Source organism: Mus caroli, unplaced genomic scaffold (genome assembly GCF_978045245.1).
Source record: "Mus caroli unplaced genomic scaffold, Mus_caroli_1 scaffold_2, whole genome shotgun sequence".
Lineage (NCBI taxonomy): Eukaryota > Metazoa > Chordata > Mammalia > Rodentia > Muridae > Mus > Mus caroli.
Genome location: NW_028227257.1, coordinates 32,602,657 through 32,622,019, shown reverse-complemented (window position 1 = coordinate 32,622,019; position 19,363 = coordinate 32,602,657).

The window sequence follows — 19,363 nt, the reverse complement described above, 5'->3', positions numbered from 1 at the left end:
CCTTTTGGCCATTGACTTGTTTAGACATAACCCATTTTCAGCACTGGATGTTTTATTTGGTGGTGAGAGATGTCTAATTGGGGATTTGTCTCCCCATCATTTAGTGATTGCATCTAGATTTCTTTCATTTGTACATATATTGTAAGGAACTTCTCCATGTAGTGGGTTTCACAAACCTCTCAAGTGTCTCTTGGTTTTACCTGTCTCTCTTCACATTCTCTACCATACCCCCTTTCTTCTTCCCTCTCTGTTTGACCTTCCCATTCCAGTTCCCCCATCCACCCATAACTATCTGTTCTATTTCCTTTTCTTTGGGAGATCTGTGCCCCCTAGCCCCTTACTCTGTCCTTCACCTCTACGATTAAGATTGTAAGGATTGTAGCCTGCTTATTGAAGACTTAACAGTTAACACCACGTATAATTGAATACATACCGTTGTTTTAACTCTATTTTTATTATTTTTTAAATTTTTTATTGATTCTTTGAGAATTTCACATCATGCACCCCAACCAAACCCATCTCTCGTGTACTCCATATTAAACCCCAGCCTTGCAACTTCTCCCACAAAAGAAAACACAACAACACCGTAAAACCTCCTAAACCAAACCAAACCAAACCAAAAATCTTACTATGTGTCTTAGTCAGGGTTTCTATTCCTGCACAAAACATCAGGACTAAGAAACAAGTTGGGGAGGAAAGGGTTTATTCAGGTTATACCTCCACATTGCTGTTTATCACCAAAGGAAGTCAGGACAGGAACTCGCACAGGGTAGGAACTTGGAGGCAGGGGTGGATGCAGAAGCCATGGAAGGAGGCTGCTTACTAGGTTGCTTCCCTGGCTTGCTCAGCTTGCTTTCTTACAGAACCCAAGACTACCAGCCCCGGGATGGTACCACCCACAGTGGGCTAGGCCCTCTCCCCTTGATCACTAGTTGAGAAAATGCCTTATAGCTGCATCTCATGGGAGACATTTCCTCAAGGGAGGCTCCCTTCTCTGTGATAACTCCAGCTTGTGTCAAGTTGACACACAAAACCAGCCAATACACTATGGAAACCATAGTGTGTCATGATGTGTCATACACTATATCTTTTTGCCCCAGTAATTTTAGCTGGTTGGGTTTCTGTGGTGTTTTTGGCTATTGTATATTTATGCTGTATTCTAGTAACCTACATTGACATTGTGTTTAAATCTTACACTTCTTTAAAAACTTATTTATTTATTTATTATTTATTTATTCATTCATTTATGGGGGTGTGTGCATGCCATAACCTATGTGTGGAGATTAGAGTTGATTTTATCCCTCCACCATGTAGGATCTAAGGATGGAACTCACATCATCAGGCTTGGCAGTAAGTATTTTTATCTGCTGGCTCATCTTACCTCCCCCTGCCTATTTAATTTTTAAAATCCACAAGTATGTTTTTTAGTTATGAAGTTCTTTCTTCCATGTTAAAAGCATTTTATTCTTGCTTAGGAGTTGTGATACTCCCTCATTTACCCTAAGGATACTATGTAGAGGTTTTCTCCTAAAGTCTTATTGATACTCTGGGTCCATTTCTCTCGGGTCTCTTGTTTCTTTTTGCTTTGGATCTTGTATTTCAGGTAGTTAGCATCCTCGGTGCACCTGTTAAGTTTTAAAAAGGAAGTGATGGGCCTGATGTGGTATCTCTTGTCAGGAGAGTGATTGCTTTGAAAGCAAGAGGGCCTGAGTTTGATTTCCAGAACCCACAAAAAATGCTCAGAGTGCCAGTGAGTGCTTGTAAAAAAGACAAAGACAAAGAAAAAGACAAAGGAAAAGAACAAGAAAAGAGTGAACAGTGCCCAAGGAACAGCATCTAAGGCTGACCTTTGATATACATACATGTATACACATACATCCAATGCTCACAGACAGACAGACAGACACACACACACACACACACACATGCACACTCACACACACATAGAGATGTGCACGCAGGTAGAATTCGCTTTAGAGTAAAGAGGCAAAGAAGGAGAGGTTAGGCCAGGAAGAGGAAGGTTTGGCTATGGGTAACTCTAAATTTTAGAAAGGTTTGCTTAATCTGGGGGTGTGTGGCATTATTTCTGTCATCTCTTCCACTCGTTTGGAAGGCAGATGACATGGCATATGGTTTCCTTAGGGCAGAGAATCTGAAGATAGAACAGGATATGGGGAGAGATCAATGACTGACAGTCGGAGGAGTGATCTTTAATTTCAGCCCTGTGGCTGGCCGTTCTCTCAACCACCACACTTGGGTTTGCTGACACAGGAGCTGGAGCCTCTAGGAGTCTGAGTGCAAACACCCATTCTGGGTCCTCCTTTCCTGGAACTCTGAACTCCATTTTCTCAATAGGCTTGTGTATCAACTCTTTGGACCTCTGCAGACACTTGAAACTTCTTGATGGTTTTCCTACCACCATATTTTGCTCTTAAGCATATTTTGCTTTGTCTCTTCATCACTTAAAAGATGTTGTGAGAAATACAGAAGTGGATGTTTACAGCCATCCATTGTACTGAGCACAGGGTCCTCAATGAAGGAGTTAGAGAAAGTATCCAAGGAGCTGAAGGGGTTTGTAGCCCCATAGGAAGAACAACAATATGAACTAACCAGTACCCCCAGAGTTCCCTGGGACTAAACCACCAATCAAAGAAATCACATGGTGGGACTTGTGGCTCTAGCTGCATATGTAGCAGAGGGTGGCCTAGTCAGTCATCAATGGGAGGAGAGGCCCTTGGTCCTGTGAAGGTTCTATGCCCCAATATAGGGGAATGCCTGGGCCAGGAAGTGGGAGTGGATGGGTTGGGAGGGGATAGGGATTTTTTAGAGAGGAAACCAGGTGGCACACACCTTTAATCCCAGCACTCGGGAGGCAGAGGCAGGTAGATTTCTGATTTCAAGGCCAGCCTGGTCTACAAAGTGAGTTCCAGGACAGCCAGGGCTATACAGAGAAACCCTGTCTCGAAAAACAAAAAAAACAAAAAAAAAAATTAAAATGTAAATAAAGAAAATAGCAAAAAAAAAAAAAAAACCAACAACAACCAAACCAAACCAAACCAAAAACAACAAAAAAGATGTTGTGAGAGAGCAGGAAGAGAAATGCTTGCTTACACCGAGTCCATCCTCAACATTTCTGGTTTAGGTGAATTTTTCTGGTTTTACCGCAGGACCTTGTTTTAGCTGGTACTAGACATGGACACACTCTGTGTTCCTGTCAACTGATGTCTTTCACGTGTTTATTTGTCAGAGGAGAGGTGTGGAAGAAGGTGATGGGAAGAAATTGCAATGTGGCCCTCCCCCGTTGCTACATGTAACTATGTTCTTGTCCCTAACTCACAGGTCTCAATCTGTAAGAACTAAAACCAGTTTCCACCAGTGATGTGGCTGTTGATGAGACTCTAAGGATGCCCGCTGTCCCTTGAGCCTGTTCTTTGAGAGGCCTGGCTCCTTCTCCTCAGGAAGCCTATTAGAGACCATTCATTCCCTTTGGTCACACTTGGTGAGGCAAGCTTGGGTGAATGCAGTTCCCTTCTGACTCCATTTCCAGGGCTGCCTGGGTGCTCTCATCCAAGTGGAGTAGGGGGCAGCGGTCCCTGCGTCTCAGTGCGCCTGGCTGTGGCCACCTCTGTCTAGGTGCCTTTCTACAGAGTGCCCAGCTAGGATCCAGCTTGCAGGGTTCTGATCTCTCCTTCTCTGCCCAGCCATTCCTTGCATCTCTGAGACAGAACTGAAAACCGTTCTTGGCTGCTCTCCTGTGCCATTCAGCTGCCTATTGTCCTACACCAACACTCAAGTCTCTTGAGCTGTGCCCACTTCCAGCAACTGTGAGCAAGGTCACCAATTAAAGTAGGAAACAAAACATTTCCTGAGCCCATGTGGCCTCCAGCACTCTGCTTCCTGTTGCGTTGGTGTGTGTGTGCTTCCCGCTGTTGGTCATTCGCCCCTGTTCCGTGTGTGTGTGTGTGTGTGTGTGTGTGTGTGTGTGTGTGTGTGTATGAGTTCCTGACATCTTTATTATTCCTCTTTAGCTTTGGTTTCCTCTCTCCTCATTCCGCCTTTACACGCCTCTGATTTTCAGTCCCTTCCCCACACAGAACCAGAGGCACCCCTTTTCCTGCCTCCTCGGGAGTCACTCCTCCCTCTGCCTCTCAAAACAGAGCTGTCACCTGCAGGCCCTGGCGATGGCTCTGGGCCGAGTCTCACCCACAATGGGAGCTCTCAGAACCCGGCAGCCAGGCCTGGGCCAGGTGCCAACACACCACGGAGAGGCAGCTAGGCCCTGCGGAGGGAGAGTGAGCTGGCAATCAGACCCTCTCGGAGCTGCCACCACTTGCTGTGGGGTCTGGAGCAAGTCACTTGACCTCTGCTTAGCTCCTTGTCCAGAGAGGAAGTCAGAATGGCCTCCCTGAGGATGCTAAAAGAATCAGCAATGAGGGCGGGGTACCTCAGGCTCAGGCCTGCAGACCCATGGCTGGCTTTCTGGATGGTTAGTTTTGTGTGTCTTCCCTCTCTCATACACAAATCAATGTGCACAGACACAGACAAGCTTACACATGTGCACATACACACACATGTCTATACATACACATATGTGTATATATACTCATACAAAGATGCAGACACATGATCACACACAAGCATACACAAGCTCAGCATCAATGACATTACATGCAAGCACATGCATGTTCACACACTGAGACACATGGATCACTGCACCAATACCAACACACATCTACACACATGTACACATCTTTCTATACAAAGATGTACCGATGCATTAACAGGCTTATTCTCACACAAAATGTACACAGAACATACACTCATACATGCACAAATATGCACACTCAGACATATTTCCACCATCCAGGATACATATGAATGTCCATATGACTGAGAGTCCCAAGGAGATCAATACGAACCCAATAGAATGGTAATAGGGTGCATCTCTAAAACTTTACTGTCCTTTTTCCTCTTTCAGTAATCAAGGGTCAGTGGCTTCCTTGTGGCAGTCACCAGGCAGGCACAGTGAGGGACACAACAGAAAATGTAGCCCTGGGCCTGGAGGAATTTATTCAGGCAGAATAGGCAAGCCAGTGACTCATCACTAATGTATTCACACACTGTGGCCGAGCTCATTGCTGGAGTGGAGGCCCCACTGGGTGGGGTGGTGATACTTACTAGCAGGGAAGGTCAAAGAGGACTGTCTGGAGGAGGGAGCACTTGAGCTGATTGATCCCCTGGCAGGGCACTAGTCAGTACTGTGGAGTCATTTAACTAGGGTTGGCCCCAGAATGATAAGTGACAACTCTGACTGGATAAATGTTTTTGGAACATACATCAAGAGAAGTTCCACTGACTCTTCTTGGCGCTCATGGCTCCAGTTGTCTGCCATGGTCAGAGTGGTCCAGTGGCTTTCCCCTCTGCCTGGGGTATTTGCAGGATCCAAATATCTTATACTCGGGCTCATTCAATGCATGAAGCTAACATGTTGCATACTTTTCCCTTGCTCCTGTGTATTTGTGGTAATAAACTGTGCCGTGCCTTAGAGATGGTCTAAGTCTGTCTTCTCAAAAGCTGATGTGCTAGAGGCTCGGTCCTTAGCAATCTGTGTAAGAGCTGATGGAACTTTAAGAGATGTGGTCTACCTGCAGTGTTTGCATCATTGATGCTGCTCTCAGAAGGGAATGGTGGTCTCCTAGACTGAGTTCTAGGAGAACTAGCTAGGTGCTATAAAACTCTGGTCCTGGTCTTGGCTTTAGCCTGACCCAGCCTCATTTCAGCTTGTTCTTTGAGATATGATGATATCCCTACATGCCCTTGCCATCTGCCCTAAATCCTGAGCAACATCCCACACCATGTTGTTTGAACTTTACTCGCCAAAACTGGGGACTCAGTATAGCAATTTTGCTTATAGAGTAGCCTGCCTTGACTATTTCATGATAGCCATGAAAACCAGACTAATATAAACTGTATTGTGCAAATACAACAATATTCTACTGTCTTTTTTAGAGTACTGCTGCGAATAGACACCATGATCAAGGCAACTCTTATAAGAACAACATTTCATTGGGGTTGGCTTACAGGTTCAGAGGTTCAGAGGTTCAGTCTATTATCATCAAGGCAGGAGCATGGCAGTGCCTAGGCAGGCATGGTGCAGGAGGAGCTGAGAGTTCTGTGTCTTCATCTGAAGGCCACCAGGAGAAGTCTTACCCCCATGTGGTTAGCAGGAGGATCTCAAAGCCCAATCCCGCAGTGACACACTTCCTCCAACAAGGCCACAGTAGTGCCATTCCCTGGGTAAGCATATTCAAACCACCACATCCTCCAACATGGCCTTGCCCATATTTCTAAAGAAGCAGAGAGGCCTCTTCCTTTGGCCTGGGTTTGGCTGCAGTGAGCAGAGGACACAACCTGGAAGCAGTCATAGGAGGTGGTTCTGTTTTGTCACAGTCTCTCTAGGACACATTCTTGGGAACCTGGTGCTTATGTGGCTTCACCTGAAGCTACTGTCTTGGTGAGACCACATGGGCAGACTCCAGAGGGACAGAGAGGTGTACAAGGGGGACCCCAGTGTCCCACTCTTAGCCCAGGTGCTAGCTGCAGCAAAGAGCCTGTGGGTGACTCCTCTCAACTTTAGGGCAGCCTAGCTGATGTCAGGAGGAGTTAAGATAGAGGAACAGACTCTTTCTGTGACTCTCCATCCAAAGAGCAAATTCAGGAGCCAAACACATATTGCTGTTGGCCTAAGTCACTGATGTTGCAGAGGCTTGCTAGCCAGTAATAGATAATTATAGCATCGAGCAGGGGTTCAGTCACATTTTCTTCTGAGACAACATCTCACTATGTAGTTCAAGCTGGCCTTCAATTATTTTTGATCCTCTTGCCTCTGTCTCCTGAGTGTAAAGATTACAGGTGTGAACTACCAAACCAGCAATATTTTTGTTTTGTTTTGTTTTGTTTTGAAGCTTAGTCTTAGTAATATAGCCCTGGCCATCCTGAAGCACACTCTGTCGACCAAACTGGCCTTGAACTATGTCAGAGATCTACCAGCCTTTGCCTCCTGAGGGCTGGGATTAAAAGTTTGTATCACTATACCCTGGATTATAATTCTTCTTAAGGACTGAGATAAATCCTGAAAAGAAATTGGTTAAGCTGGGTTGTAGCTCAGCCTAGTATAGGTGAGTTCCTGTGTTTGATACCTAAGACTATGAAAAATTAATAAATAAGTAAATAAAGAAAGAAGATAAAATGAAATTTTAGCTACTTTTGTAGATTCTGTTCAGAGAGCCAAAGCCTTTCTTGTGAACCTCTGAAAAACTGCAACTCTTAAGGAACTGGAGAAGATAAGCTTGAAGTACCTCAAGTTCCTTGCTGCGACCAGGTGGCTTTCTCTAGGCCACCGAGCCACTTGCTACCGTGCTTTCTGCCAGGTGCATGGGTGCAGCCATTAGATCGAAAAGAATGCATTTCCTGGACCTGGAAGGTTGGCCAAAATGTCCGGGACGATCCTGGGTATGCTTGGACTTAGTCATTGAGTCTTTATGGTTATGTTTCTAGGTATGTTGACCTCTTAACCTCGTGAAGGGAACTGTTCCTTCTAGCAAGGACCAGTACTTCCCAACCTGTCGGCTCGAGGGAGCATGAAATGGCTTGACTGGATGGAGAGCTGCTGTCTGGTTTGCAGGAAAAGTGGAGACAGAGAGTAGAAATCACGTTGAGAAACATCTTCAGTCAACGTGGGTGTGCACTTTCATAAAACGCAATAACAATGCATTACTAGGAAAGCTTAAGATGGATGTCGAAAGTCAAGCTGAAGTTTACTATTAGTTATAACAGATCTGAAGTCCCCGTCCAATCGCTACTGAGGGCTCTAAATGTTTCTCTTTCCTATTCACATACATCCTTACTGCTCAGCATACATGCCAAGGCCACACTAGAAACCACATAAGTTTAGGAAACTAGTAATAAAAACCCACAACTGTTTTATGAAGATAAGTGTGGAAAGGAGAAGGTGCAGAGATTTTAAAAAGTAATAGATAATACAAAAGTGGGAGCCTGGTTGTGGAGAAAAAGAACTGGGCTGCCTTTCAAAGGAGAAGCTTGCAGACAGGGGAAGGCAAGGGCCCACACAGCGTTCACTCTTTGTTTTGTAGCGCGAGGTTGGTCTGAAGATTAGAGGAGAGTTTCCTTTAGGGAAAGGGTGGATAGGACATGATAGATAACACTGGCATCCTGGCAAAGGCTGGCACTGGGGTTACCAGGCTAAAAGCAAATCCAATTTTCGGTCTCTCACAGATGCGAAGTAGGTTTTAAAGTGCCTGGGGGTATACCCTCTTGTGGCCAAATCTCACTGCATTGGTCCAAGTAGAAATTCTGAGGATAACTCTGGACATATCTCTCTCTCTGTGTGTTTCTGTGTCTGTGTCTCTCTGTCTCTCTCTGTCTCTGTCTCTCTGTCTCTGTCTCTGTCTCTGTCTCTGTCTCTGTCTCTGTCTCTGTCTCTGTCTCTGTCTCTCTCTCTCTCTCTCTAAGCAAGTCAGTCGACTAAGGGTCTGTACTAGCCCAGCACATAGCAATAGATTGTAGCATGGAGGACAGGTAATTTTCCTCCATAGGCCATGCCTAGCTAACACATGCCAGGAGCCCTTGGAATCTCCACGGGAAGAGGTAGCTGCAGCATTTGGTTGCTCAGGGTAAGCATAGCTACCAGGAGATGGTGTGTGCACTGCGGGGAATACATCTGCAAAGCACCACAGCACGCTCTGGCATGTCTGAGTGCAATTCTTGTGTTTTCCATCAATTATGAAGCATTTCAGGATTTTCTTTGTTGATGTCACTGTCCCCTGGCTTGTATTCTGACATGCTTCCTTGCTGAGCAGTCCTGTAATCCAACCCATCTCCCCACATCTGCTTATCACTGTTGCTGCTCACTGCCTGCCTCTGACTGACGGATGCTTCCTCACTACTCAGAGTCTTAAAGTCTTGCACATTTTGTGCCACTATTTGTGAAAATCTTAGATGGTATTTGGGGTTGTTTAATAATATATAATTATATGTGTGAATAAATATGAATATAATATTATATATTCAGCAATTTTTCTTATTATTTATACCAACCAAATATCGACTCACATGCATAAATGGTCATCTTTCCATTTTTTGACAAAACATCTGAAATAATCTACATAGAAAAAAGAGAAAAGAAATTTCTGTTTTGCAGGGTTTGGGCCCTTAGTGGCATGGGTACCATGATGAGAGTGCATGCTGAAGAAGGCTTGGCATCTCATAGGAGCCAGGAAATAATAAAGATGGGAGGGGTTAGAGTTCCAGAACCTCCTTCAAGGACCCCTCTTCCAACGATCTCGCCGCCTCCTATGCATTTCACATCCCGTAGCACCGCAGGCTGGAGACTACTATGTAAGTCTTCACTACAAAGGGCCTTCAGGGATATTCAAGATTTAAACCATAGTAATTCACAAAGAAGAGTGTGGAGAGGAGTCCATTATGACAGTATCTAGAATAACACAAAATAGACACACCATAATATCTATAAAAGGGTAATAAAAACAAACCAAGCTTCGCCTACACAGTAGAACACTCTGCAGTATTTAAAAGGAATGAGGCAGGTTGTGAGTAGGAACAGGGAAATGTTCCTGGGGCATTGTTAAATGAAGAAAGGAAGTTTGAGACAGTATGTCCAGGATGGAAACATTATTAAAAGACACAACCCCTTCACTGAAGTACAAATCACGTTTACATGGCAGTGTGTGTGTGTGTGTGTGTGTGTGTGTGCGTGCGTGTGCGCGCGCACTCACGCGCACACTGAGTTTCTTCCTCAATCACTCTTCACCTTGACTTTCTGAGATAATGGCCTTTCACTAAATCTAGAACTCAGAAATTCTTTTTGGCTTGCTTGCTTTTAAAAATAGATCCTTTTTCCTTTCTCTCTCTTTCTCTCTCTCTCCCCCTCCCTCCCTCCCTCCTCCTCTCTCTTTCTTTCTTTTTCTCTTTCTTTCCCCCCGTCCTTCCCTAAGAGCTTTTTATTTCATGCATAAGAGTGTTCTGCTTGTATGTATGTATGTATGTATGTATGTACATATGTATGCACATACTATACACATGCAGTTCCTGAAGAGTCCAGAAGAGGGCACACGATTCCCTCAAACTGGAGTTTAAGGTGGTTTTGGGCCGTCATGTACACAAAAGTGCTGGGAGTTGAACCGTATTTCTCTTTAAGAGCAGGCAGCTCTCTTAGCCATGGAGACTTCTCTCTGGTCTCTGTTTTTTTTCCCAGGGTGTTGGGGACTGAACTCAGATCTGCATGCTTTAGCAGCAATGCTCTACCAACCGAGTCTTCTGCCCAACCCTTGGTTTATGTAATTTCTAAGGGTGTATAGTTCAGAGAAAGCTTTTTTAAGGATAAGCCCCAAATGACAGCAGCTCCACTTGGTAGGGAAGAGCAAACAAAATGTTTTATTCGAAGAGGCCCTCAAATCTTTCCTGCAGTGCTTGCAGTTTTGACTTTGTTTTTTGACATCCAATGAGGAAACACCACACACGTCTTACTTGTACAGAAATGGGAAATTTCTTCTCTGAAGTGCTTAGAAGCTGGGCTCTGGATTCCTTTTTGGTCTTGGAATTTGATTATAGATAATGAGAAATTCTGGGGATAGGACCTAAGTCTAAACATTAACTTCATTTATCTTTCCTTTACACCTTACACACACAGGCTGGAGGTTATTGGTGCAACATACATCACATTTTCGTGGTGACTTGAGGTCAGAGGGGGAGGCTTTGCACTCATGGTGACAAGTGGGTGCTCAAAAGCTGCCAGATGTGGGGCCATTTCCCACCGTGGATTTTCAGACTACAGCCGTGCCTGTGAGAGCAAAGGCAAAGGAAGCGGAGGAGCAGAGGAGATGGGTCAAGGCTCTCCAGCAGCCAGTGTGTGAAATAGCTGCTCTACTTAACCATTGCGCTAGGCTGTGCCAGGCTTTGTGGTACTTTGCCCTCACTACCTGTTAGTAGCTGAGAGGAGATCATGCTTCAGAAACCAAGCCACTTGGTTGCAGATAGATGTTCAGTTCAAACTATGCCGGGAGCAGTCATTATTTAACTTCAGTGCTTTAGCGCCATCCAGTGGAATATGGATGTCATCACATGGAGTGCTTCAAGGATGAAATGATGTCTTGAAGTATCTCCTGGCACAGAAGGATCACCACCTTGTAAGTCTTATCCACTGACAGCAACATCCTAAAGTCTCTGGTCCTCTCCCCTCTAGAAGATTCCCCAGCCTCCATCAAGATGCTGCTAGTGCTTGTAGTTTCCGGCAACAACTTGCCAGTCCCAGTGGTCCAGATCTTCCTTAGTAAGTGAGGGCAAGATTAGAGAGAGGAGCACGTCCTTATATAAACGGAGAAATTTGGGTCCAGAAAGGCGAGTCCTGTGATTTGTTACACCATGAAGTTGACAGCAGAGCTAGCTCCAGTTCTCTTGTCTCCTCTGATGTCTCTTCTCAGAGACATGTATTCCGACAAAAAAATGGAAGGCGGGGGTTGCTTGTGGAACAGCGGGATTGGAAATGTTGTCAGAGGACTGACTTGCTCCATGAGAGAATGGGCAGAGTTCAGTTTTGTGCTTCCTGTGATATTTTAGTCAGTGGCCGATTGTGTGTGAATGACAGCATCACCAGGGAGACCAAGTGGGGAGCAGCCACACCATTTAGATTCAGGTAAATGTACTGTACTGGTTATAATCACTTTTAAAGTGTGTGTACACGTGCGCTGCGCGTGCGTGAGAGAGAGGGGGGAGGGGGAGGGAGAGGCTCATGTACGCCTGAGAAGGTCAGATGATGGCCTCAGGTCTCAGGAGTGCTGTCTATCTCCCTTTCAAAACAATTTCTTATTAGCCTCACACTCAACCAATTATGTTATACAGCTAAACAGCAAGTCTAGGAACTCTCCCCTTGTCCCAGCCTCTCCAGTGCTGGGATTACCGATATACACCACAGTACACAGCTCTTTTTCCTTGGGGTCTGGGAGATTGAACTCAGGTCCTCAGGCTTGCCCCGTGAGCACTTTACCAACTGAGTCCATTTCCGTAACTCCGTGGCCCATCTTGATTGTCACCCTGAGGGTAAGGAGAGCTACTTAGGAGACATACCTTTGGGTATATCTGTTACAGTGTTTCCAGAAAGTTTGCTCTGAGGTGGGAGGGCCTGCCCCAGATATGGACAGCCCTGTTTTACTGCTGGGGCCCAAGGATGAATAAGGAGAAAGGGCGGTAAGCACCATCCTTTGTTCATTTCTCTCAGCTGCCTGACTGCAAACCCAACTTGGCCAGACTTTTGTTGCCATTCTTCCCGGCTGCGATGGCTTGTCCCCTCAGGCTAGAAGTCAAAATAAAATCTTTCTTCTTTATGTCACTTTTGCTGAGCATTTTATCAGCACAGTGAGATAGACCAACGAATACCTCAAACAGCCCATGATGTTTGCACAGTGACACAAGGTCTACCAACACATTTCTCAGGACTGATGTTCCAGCCACACGAGACTCTGGAAACACTCCCTGTACTCTGGAGGCCACAGTAGTGACACAGATAAGCTTGCCTTTGTCACCTTTGCCTTGGAGTGGGTGCCACAGGGCAGAGACTGTTGGAAGCCCAAAGAGCAACAGAAAGGAGGCACCTCTGCAGGAGGCTGGAGATGGAGACACGCTTTGGAGGCAGGCAGCTGCCCTCCCTCACACAGAAACAGCCCTCTCTCTTCTTCAATATTGACCTGCAGAGAAAGAAAAAAAGAACCCATCTTAATACTTTTTCAGTAGATCATGAAGCAGTTTATTTAATATTATTTGGATAACAAGCCTCCACATGAATGGGATTCGAATGTCAATTGTCTTAGGGGGAAAAAGATTTATTGGTTGGTAAATATTGAGAAAGGAACGCTGATAAAGACCGGCTTCAGCTGCGGCCTCGGCCGGGGACGGGAGAACAGGCCTGTGTTGTATTTTGGGGCCCTGGGAAGGCAAAAACTGGTGAATGTCTGCCTTTGTTGGTGGGTGTAAAAGTGGAGCCCACCACAAATAATTTCTTATTTCTGTTCACATAGATTTTAAATTATGTAGCTCCCCTACCTTGTTAAGCATTAAAGCGGTCTTGTTTAAGGAAAAGGCACTTAAATAATGAAGCTTATGTAGTTTGTTTTCAGACATCAATATCTGGCTTTGAGTGGCACAAAGAGATAAAGGAGTGTGGATTCACAGCTCACTGAGATGCTTGGCAATTCTAATTCAACCCGACTGCAAATGGACACAAGACTGTTGTGACTTCTCCTGAGGAGAGAGAAGGCTGGGTAAGCACGTGGTTTGGGGAAATTGTATTCTCTTCTTCAAGTTCTTCTGTTTCCGAACATTTAATCCCACTGTTCTCATCTTTAATGAAGGTCTCTTTGGTAAAGAATCTTTTTCCTAGAATGGCAGAGGGCAACAGAAGCTGGATTCAGAAGCACACAGAGCTGGGGAATGTGCGCTGCAGTGGGACTCAGACAGGGAAAGGCTGCCATCTTGTGGTCAGCTTGATGCTCTGCAGTCTGTGAACTGTCCCTCTGCAGAAGCCAGCAACCCTGGAGGGAAGGGGTCTGAATGCTGGATTTCTGCAGGACAATGTGGATGCCTTTAGGAATTACTCTGACTGTGTTCAGGTGCCCTCCGAGGTAGCCTCCAGCGGGTATTCTGCATGTATATCGTCATTCCTGGGGCAAGGCTAGGCCTCACAGACACTTTGCAGACTGAGCAGGACAAGCAGCAAACAGTTCCCCAGTGAGAACAAACAGCCAGACACATATGTACTATGTACTCACTGTGTTCCTGGAAGGCAGCCAACTGAAAAACACCTAGGACAAGGTAAGGAGATAATATCAATATATATAGGAAGAAGTATACAGAAATGACCTGTGGTGCTTCATTTAGCAGGACATCTGGTCAACCCCACAGACAAATCCAAGCCATAACAAGCAAGATCTCTGTCCTGGGGATTTATTCTTTTATAAAATTGTATAAACACACTTGTAGAAATGTTACACATGTTATGAAAGAAAAACAAACAGAGAGCTTCAGAGAGCAAAGCAAGATCAGGGTCCAGGCCACTCTAGTCACTCAAGTCTCACACTTAGTGCATCAGCTTCCAGACATCTTTCTATAAACGTACTTAGTGGAAATTCAGAACACACCTTGATTTAAATGTAGTCAGACCTTCCATCTCATTGGGTAGGGTGCTTTGACACTTAGCACAGAGCCAGGTATAACATTCCAGGTCAATACTAATCAAATCAGCGGCGGCACAAGCCTTCAATGCCAGCACTCAGGAGCTTGGGAGGCAGAGGCAGGTGGATATCTGTGAGTTCAAGGCCAGCCTGGTCTATGGAGCTAGTTCTCAGACAGCCAAGGAAACACAAAGAAATCCTGTCTTGAAAAACAAACAAAAGTTTGGTTTTAAAAATTAGTTGTGTAATTAATAGCTAATAATAAGCTAATAAGCCACCACTTGGCTTCTGCTATGTGTTGGACACCGTATTGAATGCTTGGCATAAGCAATCTTCTGCAATCTAAGAACAGCAATCCAAAGCATAGATCTTTATCATCCCCTTCACACTGAGGGTGATGGTGAGACTGGAACACGAGATATTAGCCAGCACTCTCCTTAGAACCTGATAACTATTTTTATATACTCCTCTTTTCTTTTAGAAGTTCACACACATGAGTACTACATTTACATCATTGCTGTTCCTCCCTCTCTCCACTTCAGCTCTTTCTCTGTTCCTCTAACCCCCTCTCGGATTCATGAGCCCTTCTTCTTTATTATCTAACACACATTCATGCACACATATTTATGTAGGCACACACACACACACACACACACACACACACACACACACACAGAGCCTGCTTAGCTCATTGGCATTACTAATATATGTATTCATTTGGTATTTGATAACCATCAGTATTATTGTCCCTAAAGAAGACAAATTTATTCTCCCTCAGTAGCCTTTAACACCTGTAGATCTTAATCTAGAGGTAGGGGCTTGCGAGAGTTCCACTCTCCATGTTGGCATGTCAACTGGTGTTGTGGAAGTCATGATTAGGTGAGCATAGCTTTACTGTATTACTGTAGCTTCACTGTCATAAATAGAAGACAGGATCTCACAGCAGACTTGCTTGCCTTCTGACTATAAAAATGTTTTTATCCCCTCTTCCATGATGTTCTCTGAGTTATCGGTGTAACAGTTGTATTGTAGATGTGTTAACTGGGGTTGGACACCCCGTGGTCTGCATTTTGATCAGTTGTGGATTTCTATTATAATCTCTTCCTGCTTAAAAAAATAAAAGCTTCTTTGATTAGGGGTAAAAGCTATACTTATCTGTGGTTATAAGGATAAGTCATTATAATGCAGAAGGGACTTACACTATTATACATAATATCATTTAGTATAAATTGAGTTTAAATTATATTACGGTTTGGAAAAGTGGCAGTAGCCGGTTCTTCTCTGGAGTTCATGACCTTATAAGCCATGGGTGGTTGGCCAAGTTTACAGAATCAGGCATGGGTTTCTCCCTTATTGAGTGGGCCTGAAGTCCAGTTACAGAGCTATTGGTTGTCTCCTGGATATAATTGCCACTATTGTGCCACTACAGATAACTTGCCACACTGGTCATACAAACTTGAGGTTTATAGGCTACAGTCTATAGGTTGGAAACAACTACTGATTGTCTTTTTCCCTTAGGAGCCTGCATAAGAGCCTGTGCTGTTGACCAGTAAGCCAGAAACGTACCCTCGTTCACTTAGAACGTGTTCATGATGGGCATTAAGGTGTTTTCACATTTTCTGCTATTAAAGATAAGGATGTAGTGAAACTGTAAGGCACGCACCTCTTGACACATTTGTACTCACCAGAGAGTTCATCTGAAAGGGAGGAGTTTGGGTAATGCACTTTTGCATCACTGCAATCCACCTTCAGAGAAGACATGTTGACTCTCACTAGCACTACCTGAGGAGCTCTCGTGCCTGTGTCGTAAGAGGGTGGCCTATTCCCTCCCCGCTGATTAAAGGAGTGAGGGGCAGAAGTTAATGAAAGAGCACAGGGATCCACTATCTGTGGTTGGAGTTTTGTTCCTGCCTAAAGCTTTTTACTATGTATCACTTCATTCATTTCAATTAGCTCAATTAAAAGCTGATATAGGACCAGGACTGTCTAAGCCTCCCTTATCCTGTATTCCTTCTAGCATTTTTTTCCTGTTTTTAAAAATGGCCTTTGAAAACACCACAGGAACACTGCAATCTGCCCTTGTAAATGGTTCAGCTGTTATAGATGACCAGTTATTATTGTTCAGCATCTGTTGCTTTCTCTGTACATTCATTTCATATCAAATTTTATGTCTAACTATTCTAGTATATCTCATAAGAACAAAGATCTGCTCCTGTATTGATCTAGGATAACCACTGGACTTGGGGGGGATTTCATGTTGATAAATCTACCTAGTATAGTCTCCTCTCTTCTCTGGCCAGGCACATCGCAAACCTGTGTCTTGCCTGTGTCTCTGTCTCACTGAACTTGAGTCTCGTTAGGAACAAGGGTTGTGTCTCATCTACATTGAGATCTTCAGTGTGGGGGATGGCCCTGGGCCCCAGATGATGTTTATATTGTTTTTAATTGTGTTAGAACAAACTGAATTGAAGATGATAGTTCCTTAGTAAAAGCTTTAGCAGGAACAAAACTCCAGGCACCTACAACCTGTGATCAGTGTTGCGCTTTCATGAATTGTATCCCCCCATTCCCAAATTAGAAGAAAGGGAATAGAATACCCTTCTATCTCAGTACTGAAACGAAGATGCTTCAATGAAGAGCTAAGGGAAGATCCACAGTTGGTCTCAGTTACCCAGTAAGGCAGCCACATGAGACACTTCTAGCAAAAACACATTTCCCAGTCCTCTTCTGTTTACAATCGAGTTCCTTTTTACCTCTTTGGATCATAAAAACGTAAAACCTTAAATATTTTAAGTACTATATGCCCCTATGAGATTGGTAGTAACTATTAAAAAAGTAACTGGTAAATTTACCCTCCAACAGATTTTGAGGTTGTGTTGTTAAAATCATCTACAATGTTCACAAAGATAAAAAAAAATGGGGATAGTGCTAAGCATCTTTTACAATAACTAAATGCAAAACAAAGAACGAGTTCATGGCAAGAAGAGCATTTGTGCCTGACAGGGATGCACAGTGGCGCCACTGCAGGTTGGTTGAGTTTTGGTTTTGAGACTGAGTCTTGCTGTGAACAGCTTCAGGACTCATGGAATGCAGCTTACCAGTTAGCACAAACACAGTGGGTGTGCCCTGGCGAGGCAGAGCTCTGAGGAGGACTACGTATCCTGAGGACTTCATGCTGTTATGGAGCATCGATCTGCTGGTTGCCCTCGCGGTCATTACATCCCTCCCAAGCTATGAGTTGTGTAAAAACTCTAAGGGGTCTCCAGCCCCTCACTGGGCAGTGTCATTGGCACTTAAGATAATAGCAATTGATCTTTTTTGAGCATTGCTGCTGGAGCAGAATAATGATTTAAACATCACCCTTAGAAAGAATCTGGAGATGTTGATTGTTAGTCAAGTTAGGTTAAGATGTTTTTGCTCGGGACTTGGTTGTAGAAATTCTTGGGGGAACAATTTAAAGCTCAGAAAGGCACAGCCTTAATCACTGAGCAAGGGGTTTTGGAGATCAGGGCAGAAGAGCAATGGCAGCCCGGCTGCTACTAGATGACACGCCTCTCCCTTGCTAAGGCTGGGCTGGGAATCAAGGTGGTGATGACTTTCTTGTATCATTTTTGCTCTCAGCTTCCTGATACGACTCAATAAAAAATGTTAATGAGTCAATGTGCACCTGGAGGATTTAAAGTAGAAATGACTTTTTTAAATATAAAATTTTAGATTTGTGATTCTTTTAAGATTTTTATGATTACTTTTTAAGATAAATAATAAAACAGTTGATTCTTTCTTTGTAACTGAAAACTGCAGTCTGCCAGAGAAAAGTACCTTGCTTACTTACCCTTTGTTAATCTATAATGAATTGCTTAGTTACAAATGTACGTGGATTCTTGGGAATAACTTATTTTTCACATTTGTTTTTCACCCATAATATATGAAACATTTGATCATGTGAGGGTGATAGGGACTATGGTTTTTCTTACATATACTCATTGTAATCCTTCACTTAAAGAAAAACAGTTAGAATAGGGAACAAAACACCCATGGGAGGAGTTACAGAGACAAAGTTTGGAGCTGAGATGAAAGGATGGACCATCCAGAGACTGCCCCCCCCCCCCCGGGATCCATCCCATAATCAGCAACCAAACCCAGACACTATTGCATATGCCAGCAAGATTTTGCTGAAAGGACCCTGATATAGCTGTCTCTTGTGAGGCTATGCCAGTGCCTGGCAAACACAGAAGTGGATGCTCACAGTCAGCTATTGGATGGATCACAGGGCCCCCAATGGAGGAGCTAGAGAAAGTACCCAAGGAGCTAAAGAGATATGCAACCTTATAGGTGGAACAACAATATGCACTAACCAGTACCCCCAGAGCTCATATCTCTAGCTGCATATGTAGCAGAAGATGGCCTAGTCGGCCATCATTAGGAAGAGAGGCCCCTTGGTCTTGCAAACTTTATATGCCTCAGTACAGGAGAACGCCAGGGCCAAGAAGTGGGATTGGATAGGTAGGGGAGCAGGGCGGGGGGAGGGTATAGGGGACTTTTGGGATAGCATTTGAAATGTAAGTGAAGAAAATATCTAATAAAAATTGAAAAGAAAAGAAAAGAAAAGAAAAGAAAAGAAAAGAAAAGAAAAGAAAACCAGAATGGAACCACATTATGACTTTTATACTGCTTGAAAGATTTTGCTGGGGATATATAAGCTGTGGGAGGAGAAACAAAGTTGTTGGAGCTTCTTAAAGCTTGCTTTCTCCACCAAGTGTGTGTGTGTGTGTGTGTGTGTGTGTGTGTTTGCGTGCGCACTGTGCTCATGTGCCCTCACAGTGTGCATGTGTACATACATGGGTGTGGATGTGGGTGGGCAAGTCCCATAGCGCACTTGTGGATGTGAGAGGCCAGTGTTGGGTGCTGGTCCCCATCTTCTGCTTTGTTTGAGACAGGGTCTTTTTGTTGTTCTTTCACTGTGTGCTCTAAGCCAGCTGACCTGGAGTGTTACATCACCCTCCATCTCTGCCTATGGTCTCTCTGTGGGAGTGCTGTGGTTACAGAGGCTCATGTGACCTTCACATGGGTTCTAAGGATTTGAACTTGGTCCTGACACTCGC